At 40.3% G+C, this 10584-nt stretch overlaps 1 long non-coding RNA gene across 1 annotated transcript; it reads left to right on the top strand.

Annotated features, from left to right (window-relative positions):
• Nucleotides 1-1665: 1665 nt before the first annotated feature.
• On the top strand, nt 1666-2463 carry LOC145796742 (uncharacterized). The gene is made up of 2 exons (XR_014337249.1): nt 1666-2058; nt 2144-2463. It is a non-coding gene; the product is annotated as an uncharacterized LOC145796742 (long non-coding RNA).
• The last annotated feature ends 8121 nt before the right edge of the window (nt 2464-10584 follow it).

Genomic DNA, 10584 nt, shown 5'->3' with positions numbered 1-10584 from the left:
CTGCACGCGCCACCTGACGCCGTGCGCCCTTTCCACGCACTCCCACGCGCAGCCACGCGCTCCCACGCGCCAGATGGTCTACCAACGCGCCTGCACGCGCCCTCACGCGCGCGTCAGCTGCGCTGGCCACGCACGCCCGCCGCGCGCCGAGCCGCGCGCCGAGCCGTGATCTGGGCCGCTCGCCGAGCCGCGTGCTGAGCCGCGCTGTTTTCCTCCGCCGGCTCGGCTGGCTTGGCTACTGGCGTGTTAGGCACTGTTTGTTTTGTTTTCAATTCTGTATTGCGTTAAATGGTCATAATTAATTCATTACATATTTGTTTTATGCATGGCTTGTACTGTTAAACTCAGAATTAATTTTTCTACATTCTGTAAAATTTTGAAAATTTTCAGAAAATATAAAATATTTTTTCTGTGTTAATAATTCATTTTTTATGCTTTAAAATGATTCTGGTATTGCATAAATAATTTTCTGGTGTTGAAATATTTATTGTAGACTTTTGAAAGGTTTTATTATTTACTGGTAATATTGTCTCATTTTATCAGTTTCTGGATTTTTTTATTTCTAATTTTATGTGTATTTATTAGTCATTTAAAATTCTAGAATATTTCAGAAAAATTTCAGAATATTTCAGAATGATGTACATTTTAATTATGGCATAATCTGAATATTGTTTCTGTTTATCAGTTTCTGGATTTTTTATTTCTAATTTTATGTGTGTTTATTAGTTATTTAAAATTCCAGAAAAATTTCAGAAAAATTCCGGAAAATTTCAAAAATGATGTACACTTTAATTATGGCATAATCTGAATATTGAATACAACATATTTTTGGGTTTTTAATATGTTGCAATTAAAGAAGCATGATTATTTATTTATTTATTTATTTGAATTCCATCATTAAATAAATATAGCATGAGTGGTTTATAAATTTATATTGAGATGCTATTGTATGGAATTTATCATGCTTTGTATATGCCATAAGTAGTGGGAGATTGTTTGATTGTTTTTTTTTTTTTTGCGCATGGAATGAAATTAAATTTTGATAATTATCACTAGAGGCGCAAGAGATGATTACGAGCATAGCAAATTTTCGATCTTGAGACATGCGTAAAATTATCATTATTTAATTTAGATTCTTTTTGCTGCAAAATATTTTGTTTTGTGTTGCTATCATTAATATCCCATGCGCATTTATTTACTCTGTATGTAGAAATGGCTGCTAAGACAGTGGTGGCAGACTTAACTAAGGGAGAGAAATTGGATGGCGACAATTATGATATATGGCGCCGTAAGATCCAATACCTCCTCAATGAGCAAGAAGTGTTGACCACACTTGAACAAGTGATGGTTGAGCCAGAGCAGGGCAATACAGCTCAACATCGTCGTGATCTTGAAACCTTTCAGACTTGGCGTAACAAAGATCGGTGTGCGCGCTTTACTATGTTGAGCAGCATGCACAACGACTTGATTAGTGAGTTTGAGCATTGCCCGACTGCATTTGAGATGTGGGAAGCTCTCAAGCAAAAGTCTGGTATTACCTCTTTGGCAAAGCTACGTGGGCTGACTATGAAGTTCGACTCATATCAGAAAAGGGCGCATCACTCGATGAAGCAGCATTTGAGAGTCATGTCAGCCATGATACGTGAGCTTGCGGCTGTTGGGCATAATTTGACTCAAGAGCAGCAAGTACAGGCTGTGATACGCTCTCTGCCAAATTCTTGGGAGCAGATGAAGCAGAACATGATGCATAATGAGAGTGTGAAAACATTCGAATACATATCGCGTCATTTGGAGCTAGAGGCTGAGCGCCTTGAGGCGGCTAAGTCTGATGGTTCTGCTATGGTGGTTGAGTCAAGCTCACATAGGACTTCTCAATTCAAACGTGGAAAAGCAAAAGGTGCCCCTAAGAAGCAAGCAGCGGCTGCGCTTAAGCCCAATGGCGCTAGAAATTTCAAGCGTAGGGGCAAGAGAGGTGGTAAGAAGGCAAAGGCTAAATTGACATGCTTTAACTGTAACAAAGAAGGACACTTCGCTCGGGATTGCCTTGAGCAGAAGAAGGTACTCCCTTACTTAATTTCTCGCATTCAATGCTTTGTGTCTAGTCAAGCATTAATTGCTCATTCTCCTCATTTTTGGGTTGTAGACTCCGGAGCAACAGACCACATCGCGAGGGATAGAGTAGGGTTCGTTGAGTATCACCGAGTACCTGCTGGGAGCAGAAAAGTTTACATGGGGAACGAGTCCAGTGTGGAGGTGCTTGGCATTGGCACATTCAAGCTGGAAATGCGACGAGGGCGCACCTTGTATCTTCATGATGTTCTTTATGCTCCGGATATTCGGCGAAACTTAGTTTCAGTTATTAGCATGATGAGCCTTGGTTTTAGTTTTTGTTTTGAGAATAATGGTGTTAGCATTTATTTGGGAACAATTTTTTATGGTTTTGGTTATCTTTCAGATGGTTTTTTAGTTTTGGATGTGGACGATTCTAGTATTAATAAAAATGCCAATGGCTCTATTTCTAATATTGCATCTTTTTGTGATAATGATGCTATGAGATGGCATGCTAGATTAGGCCACATAGGGCAAGACAGGATGACTAGATTGGCTAGAGAAGGTCTTTTAGGCCCACTCGCTAGAGTCACTTTGCCTACTTGTGAGCACTGTCTTGCTGGAAAGGCAACAAGGAAACCATTTGGGAAAGCCATAAGGGCATCTATCCCATTGCAACTTATTCATTATGATATATGTGGACCAATGAATGTGAGGGCAAGGCATGGAGCCCCTTATTTCATCACATTTATAGATGATTGCACGCGTTTTGGTCATGTCAATCTAATTTCTCACAAGTCAGAAGCATTGGATTGCTTTAGACGGTATGTTAATGAGGTTGAGAATCAATTAGACAAGAGCATTAAAGCTCTAAGGACTGACCGAGGACGTGAGTATCTATCTGAGCAATTTAAAGTGCTCTGTGAGGAAAAATGAGTTATCAGGCAATTGACAATTCCTAGGACTCCGCAACAAAACGGTGTAGCGGAGAGAAGGAATCGCACATTGCTTGACATGGTTAGATCAATGATGGCACAAGCTAATCTTCCAATTTCTTATTGGGGAGATGCTTTGTTGACTGGTGCCTACGTCCTTAACCGTGTGCCCTCCAAATCAGTTCCTTCCACCCCATATGAGATGTGGACTGGCAAAAAGCCTGATTTGGGCAATTTGCGGCCTTGGGGTTCGGCAGCTTACATACACAACTCTTCTCATAAGTTTGGGAAGTTGGGCCCTAGAGGAAAGAAGTGTATCTTCATTCGCTATAGTGAGCATTCTAAGGGCTATGTGTTTATTGGGGAGCATCTGGATGGAAGTGTGACTGAAATTGAGTCGCGAGATGTGGATTTCCTAGAGGAGGATTTCCCTAGCAGAGGTGAGGTAACTAGAGAAGTAGAATTCTACGAGATGGAGGATCCACTTGAAGGCGCACCTAGTATCTTAGTAGAGAATGAGGAAATAATTCCTCAAGCTCCTAGGGACAGTGGGAGCGATCTACCTACCCATGGATTAGATCCAATGGATGAGGATTCTCAGGATTCTCAACTACGTAGAAGCAAACGTGGAGCTATACCCCGTCGTCATTTTGAGATTGAAGGGGAAGCATTCATGATTGCTCCGAGTGATGAGATGGAGCCTAAGAATCTCAAAGAGGCTCTCTCATCCCCTGCTAGTAAAGAATGGAGTACTGCAATGGATGAAGAAATAGAGTCTATGAAGAAATATCATGTCTGGGACTTGGTTGATTTGCCGCTAGGGCGCAGGACTATTGGGAACAAATGGGTTCTCAAAATCAAGCGCAAGGCGGATGGTTCCGTAGAAAGGTATAAGGCTCGCCTAGTGGAGAAAGGTTACACCCAACGAGAGGGTGTGGACTATGAGGAAACTTTTTCACCAGTTGTAAGGTTTGCCCCTATTCGCCTAATCCTGGCCATAGTAGCTCAGTTGGACTTAGAGCTATATCAGATGGACGTTAAAACTGCATTTCTCAATGGAGAATTGGATGAAGAGATCTATATGGATCAACCAGAAGGCTTTGTGGCAGTAGGTCAGGAGCGCAAAGTTTGCAAGCTTCAACGATCTATTTATGGCTTAAAGCAATCATCCAGACAGTGGAATCTGAGATTTCATCGAGCCGTTGTTTCGAATGGGTTTACGATGATTGATGAAGATCACTGTGTGTACGTTAAGCGGTCCAAGGACATTTTTCTGATATTGTCATTATATGTAGATGACATATTATTGGCTGGAAATGACAATGAGATGATTGTCGCCACTAAAATGTGGTTGTTCTCTACATTTGAAATGAAGGACATGGGTGAGGCGAGCTATGTGCTCGGTGTTAAGATCCTTAGGGATCGCTCTAGGAGACTTCTTGGTTTGTCTCAAGAGACTTACATTAAGACTATTCTAGAGCGGTTCTAGATGCAGAGCTGCAAACCCATTGACACTCCTGTTGCAAAAGGCGAGAGCCTAAGCCTTGATATGGGTCCTAAGACTCAAGAAGAAAATGAAAAGATGGTCCGTGTTCCCTATGCAAATGCTGTTGGAAGCTTGATGTATGCTATGATGTGTACACGTCCTGACATTTGTTATGCAGTCGGATTGGTGAGTCGTTACCAATCCAACCTAGGACCAGCTCATTGGAAAGCAGTTAAGAGGATATTACGATATCTTAAAGGAACTGCAGATTACACACTTTGCTACCAGAGTTCAGATCTACATCTAGTTGGCTATTGTGATGCTGACTGGGGAGGAGACCTAGATGAGCGTAAGTCTACTTCATGATATGCTTTCATGCTTAGCGATGGTGCTATTTCTTGGAGCAGTAAGAAGCAATCCTGTATCGCCTTATCGACTATGGAGGCTGAGTTTGTGGCTTGTTCATCTGCCGTTCAGGAAGCCGTATGGTTGAGGAGGTTCCTTCAGCATTTGGATGTTGTCACACACACTTCAGACCCCGTGACTATCCATTGTGACAGCATGGCTGCACTCGCTTATGCTAAGGATCCTAAATACCACGGCAGAACCAAACACATTGATGCGAGGTTCAACTTTATCAGAGACATTTTGGCACAGAAAGAAGTGATCCTGGAGCACATCCCTACGAGTCGCATGGTTGCGGACCCTTTGACTAAGCCCATTGCTAGAGATGTTTATCTTACTCATGTTAGGGCTTTAGGACTACGTAGGTGGTGATATTTTTTTATGTGTATTCAGTTGAACTCATTTTTTTGGGGATATTTATGCCATTAGTATTCATACTTGTTTCTATTACACATTTATGTTTACTACTTTTGTAATGGTCTGTGAATTAGCATACACAAAATAATTAAATTGATGTTAGCAGGCAAGATTGGCTCACTCACACGAGCATTCGCCCTTAGCGCTAGGTAGCGAGTAAGGATGAGACTAGAAGCTAAAATTATCCACTAGCTATGTCGCCTTGGTTGGAGCCAAGATGAGGTCTTGTTAGAGACCAACCATGGATATGAGAGTACCCACTTTTCCATGATATGTCCGTTATGGATAGCCAGATGCGAGATCTCATTTGATGCCTGAGAGGCGAGCAAATAGAGAATTCGAGTTAGACGCTAGGAAGCGACTCGTGCGCTTAAGAGCGACTAGACTAAGATCTGTATGGTGTGTGAGTTTAACATCACTCTTTGGAAGAGTAACTCCACTATAACATGCATTCATACTGCATGTGCTTATTGACCCGTTAGCGAGGTGAAAGAATGGATCCCTGCTTCTTCACCGTGTGAGTCCTAAAAGTCATTTTTTTTTTCTAAATGACTTCACTTTGTGCCTTTTGTGACCTTTGACTATGTCATAAGATGAGGAGTTGATGTTCAGCTACTTTGGTATGTTGCCTGCGGTCATGTATGATTCGGCTTTAAGGGACATTACTGGGAAAGCAGTCAATTTTAAATTGAATGATATGAGGGTGAAGGGAAGATCATCTAGTTCTACATCTCTGCTCTATATTCACTGTCGACAACTCACATCGCTCTTTATAGGATGCTGATTGGGTGTGAATATAATGCGGGACCTAGGAGAGTCAAACATGCTCTTTGAGGGATTAGAGATGTTTTTGGACTGATGTAGCTAGATGGGTCTGGGTACATGAGACACTATTTCTGTTCTTTTTGGGTTGATGTCTCTATGCTGACTCATATTGAGTTTCTAGTATAGAGCTCCCACATGCAGGTGTTCTCAGCGGTCGCACGGTGCATTGGCTAGTATGAGATTGTTCATTTTTGGGGAGATTGAGATAGAGATGTGGCAGTGTCATGCCAACTCATGTGCGAGTGGGAGATGTTAGTAATTGTAACGCCCTCAAAATAACAACAATAAACCCATCAGATAAGACATGCATTTACATTTAAACTAACCGCATTCCTTTCATTCATTAGAATTCCATTACATAAGTATTACATGTTAACCTCATAACAAAATGCCCTACGGGCTTACAGCTTTCCAAGTTAACACTTGGTTACAACAAGAGTTCTAACTCGTTTACACATTAAGCCCTTGGCTTGAAATTACATGTAATACATCAAAAGTAAAACGACAAAACTATGCCCGCCACTAGCCTCCCAGCTATGTCCTTGGAGGTGGCATGCTTCCTGCACCTGAAAATGATATTCCCATATAGGGTGAGCCACAGCCCAGTAGAAATACACTAAACCAACCATGGACAATGACTAAAACATTAGCAATTGATAGTTGGTCAACACTGATACAATCACATAAATAACATATTTATGTCAACGACTTACAAGTCCCAATTACTTTTCATTTTCCCTTTTTCAACAGATAAACATAAAAACTATATCCACATTCTCAACAGATATGTATAACAACAATATCCACAGATAAGCATACAAGCTATATCCACATTCTCAACAGATATGTATAACAACAATATCCACAGATAAGCATACAAGCTATATCCACATTCTCAACAGATATGTATAACAACAATATCCACAGATAAGCATACAAGCTATATCCACATTCTCAACAGATATGTATAACAACAATATCCACACTTCACAAAGATAAGCATATGAGCTCTATCTTCACTTCTCTAGACAAGCATATGAGCTGTGTCTACGGAGTTCATCCCCTATCTCCTCCCAATACCTATCCGGTTTAGAGGTATATCCCCTATCTTCCCCTAAACCGCGGAGTACATCCCCTATCTCCTCCTCTACACATAACGTATACAAACACAATGGTTCTATATACAATCACCCAATACATACAAATAATGTATTCTATCAACCGTCAAGTTCCATGACACATTTCATTGATTAGTTTCAGTTTACCTAATCATCATGCATTGTCTACAACAATCACGACTATCCTCCACCGATAGCCCAAAGCAGTTATTTCTAAACAGAAAATAAATGCACAATGGATATTCAATCAACATTTCATTTCCTCATTTCTCACCATTAATTATCCCAATTAATTAAACAATGTAATTAGGCCATTATCCATAATTACCATTTCAACCATTAGGTCCCATTTTCATCAATGATTTAACATTCATTCAATTTCTCTATGCCAAACATGCATTCAGGTTTATTATGAATAAAACCCCAACTTTTGTAAAATTACACAAAAGCCCCAAACTTTCACAAAATTACCAAACCAAACCCAACATCTCAAAATACCAAAATTTAAAGACAAAACCCATAGAGAGGAGTAGGATATCCCTACCTTGAAGTTTAAGCCAAAAAGGAGATGAAGACTCCAAGATCAACTTGCTCCAAATCCAAACTTTTTCAGATTAAATCGAAGCTCTCAACGCCCTCTATCTTTTTAACAAAGGCCCTAGGCTAGATTAACACCGTAGGGAGATCAAACCTTAGAGAGAGTGCAAGTTTAGAGAGAGAGGGTGTCGGATTTCGGGTTTAATCAAAGAAAGGGACTGAAAAAGTGATGTTTTAGACGCTGCTGTCCGCTGATATAAAACACGCTCGCTCGAGCGAAGGATTGGTCGCTCGAGCGACCAGACACAGAAATCTCTCGCTCGAGCCAAGAAGTTCTCGATCGAGCGAAGAAAAACCAGACCGCTCGAGCGAAGGAAAGCTCGCTCGAGCCAAGAAAGACAGCTCTCAGGTCCAGAACCAGACGCAACACCACTCTCGCTCGAGCGGCAAACTCCTCGCTCGAGCGAAGGACCAAAAATCTGGGCAGCAACACTAGGCTCCCAAACACAACCTACCTGTAACAAACCTGCCCAACACATCCCATAACTCAATATACAAAGTACAAAGGATGCAAACACGATAATAAACAACAACCAACATCCACAGACACATGTCCGGATCACTGTACAACAAGGGTAAACCCGGGATTGCTATAGTAATGGTCGCCCATGTGGCATGACCATTTGAATTTGAACCTTATCCAAATAGGTTTTGAAATTGAATTCAAACCTATTTAGGATAACCACTCAGGATATAGATATTATCAGTTTTAACTGATATGGATAGATTATAATAATATATTATATATCTGATATATGGTTATGGGTGATTAAGTGTGAAACAACGTATGATCTGTTTCTACCCATATACTGTCTCTCTCCCAAAAACAACAATCAAGTCCTTTGCACTGTGAGTTGTGTGGGTGATATTCAATCTGTGATATCACTCCACTGCTGGGTTGTTTTATCAGTTTCTGGAAGCACGTGATTTATCCACGAGGTTCTATCATCAAGAAGGTATGATCCAATTATTTTTATCCGCTGCATGTTCTGTTTGTTTTGATTTACATATAAAAACAAGATTCAGATCATTAGACGAGAAGCCACAAAAAATTTGAAGTAATTTGAGAGGAAACTGAGAGAGAGAGAGAGAGAGAGAGAGAGAGAGAGAGGCGGTAGAGCTCACGTTAGTGAAATCGAAATCGTCGGTGCAGATGGTGGTGGCGATGGAGCTTCGAAATGGAAATCGCTCTGAAATCACTAAATCTGTGAATCACTGCATCTTTGAATCTCTGCAAATGAGGATCAAGTAAGAATGCCTTAAAACATTGATTTCATAGATCCAGAGAGAGAGAGAGAGAGAGAGAGAGAGAGACGGTGGAGCTCACTACCTCGCTGGTGCAGACGGTGGTGACGATGGAGCTTCGAAATCGCTCTGAATCTCGAAATCGATCTGAATCTTCGAAATCGCCGGTGTAGAAGGAGCTTCGATGGAGAAATATGTGCGTATAAGGGTTGAGAGAGAGAGAAAGAAATCACAGAGATCTCAGTAAAATAACCAAACTACCCCTGACCTGACCTCCATAGCTGAGCTTCACGCTAAAACTCAGTGTTATGTGTACTTACAGGATTGAGAGTGCTGAGCTTCAAGCTCTCTTCAAGAACAGCCGATTGATCTTTTGAGAGTCGAGGCTTCTTCCTATCTCCTCCATCTTCTTTGTCGCTGAGAGAGAGAGAGAGAGAGAGAGAGAGAGAGATGTGTGCGTATAAGGGTTGAGAGAGATAAAGGGCTCATATACAAAATAAGGGTTTCAAAATAATAAGGTTTCAAAAAGCGCGTGTTCCTATAGCATTCGGAGGCACTTTTAAATGCCTTCAGTTATAAAACGGTGCCGTTTTGGTTAAAAAATATGCAGCGTTTATAAAACACCATTAAAAATTAAAAAAAGTGACGTTTAAAAAAACGTCGTTAAAATTCATTTTTCCTGTAGTGATTTATATAGAACTCTATATGTAATTAAGAAAATACATGTTGACGTGGCTTTCTTAAAAAAAATTAAGCCCTTATAATATGCCACATAAATATGAAAAAAACACTACTTTTAATAATATATATATATATATATATATGATTTTATACCAGACTCGTTTTCAGCAAAACGTGTGTGATCTCTACCATTTAAAGTCTTTACCCTCTGAAAATTAAGGATGTTTGGTGTTAAATTTGTTTTTATTTCTCATACTTTTTGAAAACAAAAATAACAAAGAGTCCATCATGAAATTGAAGTCGAAGGAGACCAAGAATGGGAGGTTAGCCATGCTGGGCGTCTTGGGTTGTGCAAGGGCTAGTGACTGGTAAGGATGTTAAAACAATTTATGGAATCGGTAAACTTTTTTAATCCCATTTAAACCGATGGTATTGGTCCAATTTTCATTAGTTTTGATTTTGATTAATGATAGAATTGAATGGAACCGTAATGTATTTGTTTATTATTTGGGAGATTGATCAGTAAATTCCGTTTTGTAGACTTGTAATCTATAAGGTTCTAAATATTTTTTGGTGACTGAGTGGTCCCTTAAATTATTTGTTCACTATTTTTCCATTGTTAGTACAATTGGGGGACAGGTGGCGTGAAGATGCATGGGGAAGGTGGTGAGAGGTTTGTGTGTCACGTTATTCGAAAAGCGCACTAGTAGCTTTTTAAAGTTTGGTTGTTTTTAACACGCACAGTATGGAACATGAATTCCTTACCAATTATTTTTTAGCACGTAACGTGAAGACCCACAGTAATTCAAATAAATTAGGTTCACCA

This window comes from Camellia sinensis, chromosome 8, assembly GCF_055761805.1.
Source record: "Camellia sinensis isolate YWXY chromosome 8, ASM5576180v1, whole genome shotgun sequence".
Lineage (NCBI taxonomy): Eukaryota > Viridiplantae > Streptophyta > Magnoliopsida > Ericales > Theaceae > Camellia > Camellia sinensis.
The sequence above is the reverse complement of the archived record's forward strand: the minus strand, read 5'-3'. Positions and strand labels throughout refer to the sequence as shown.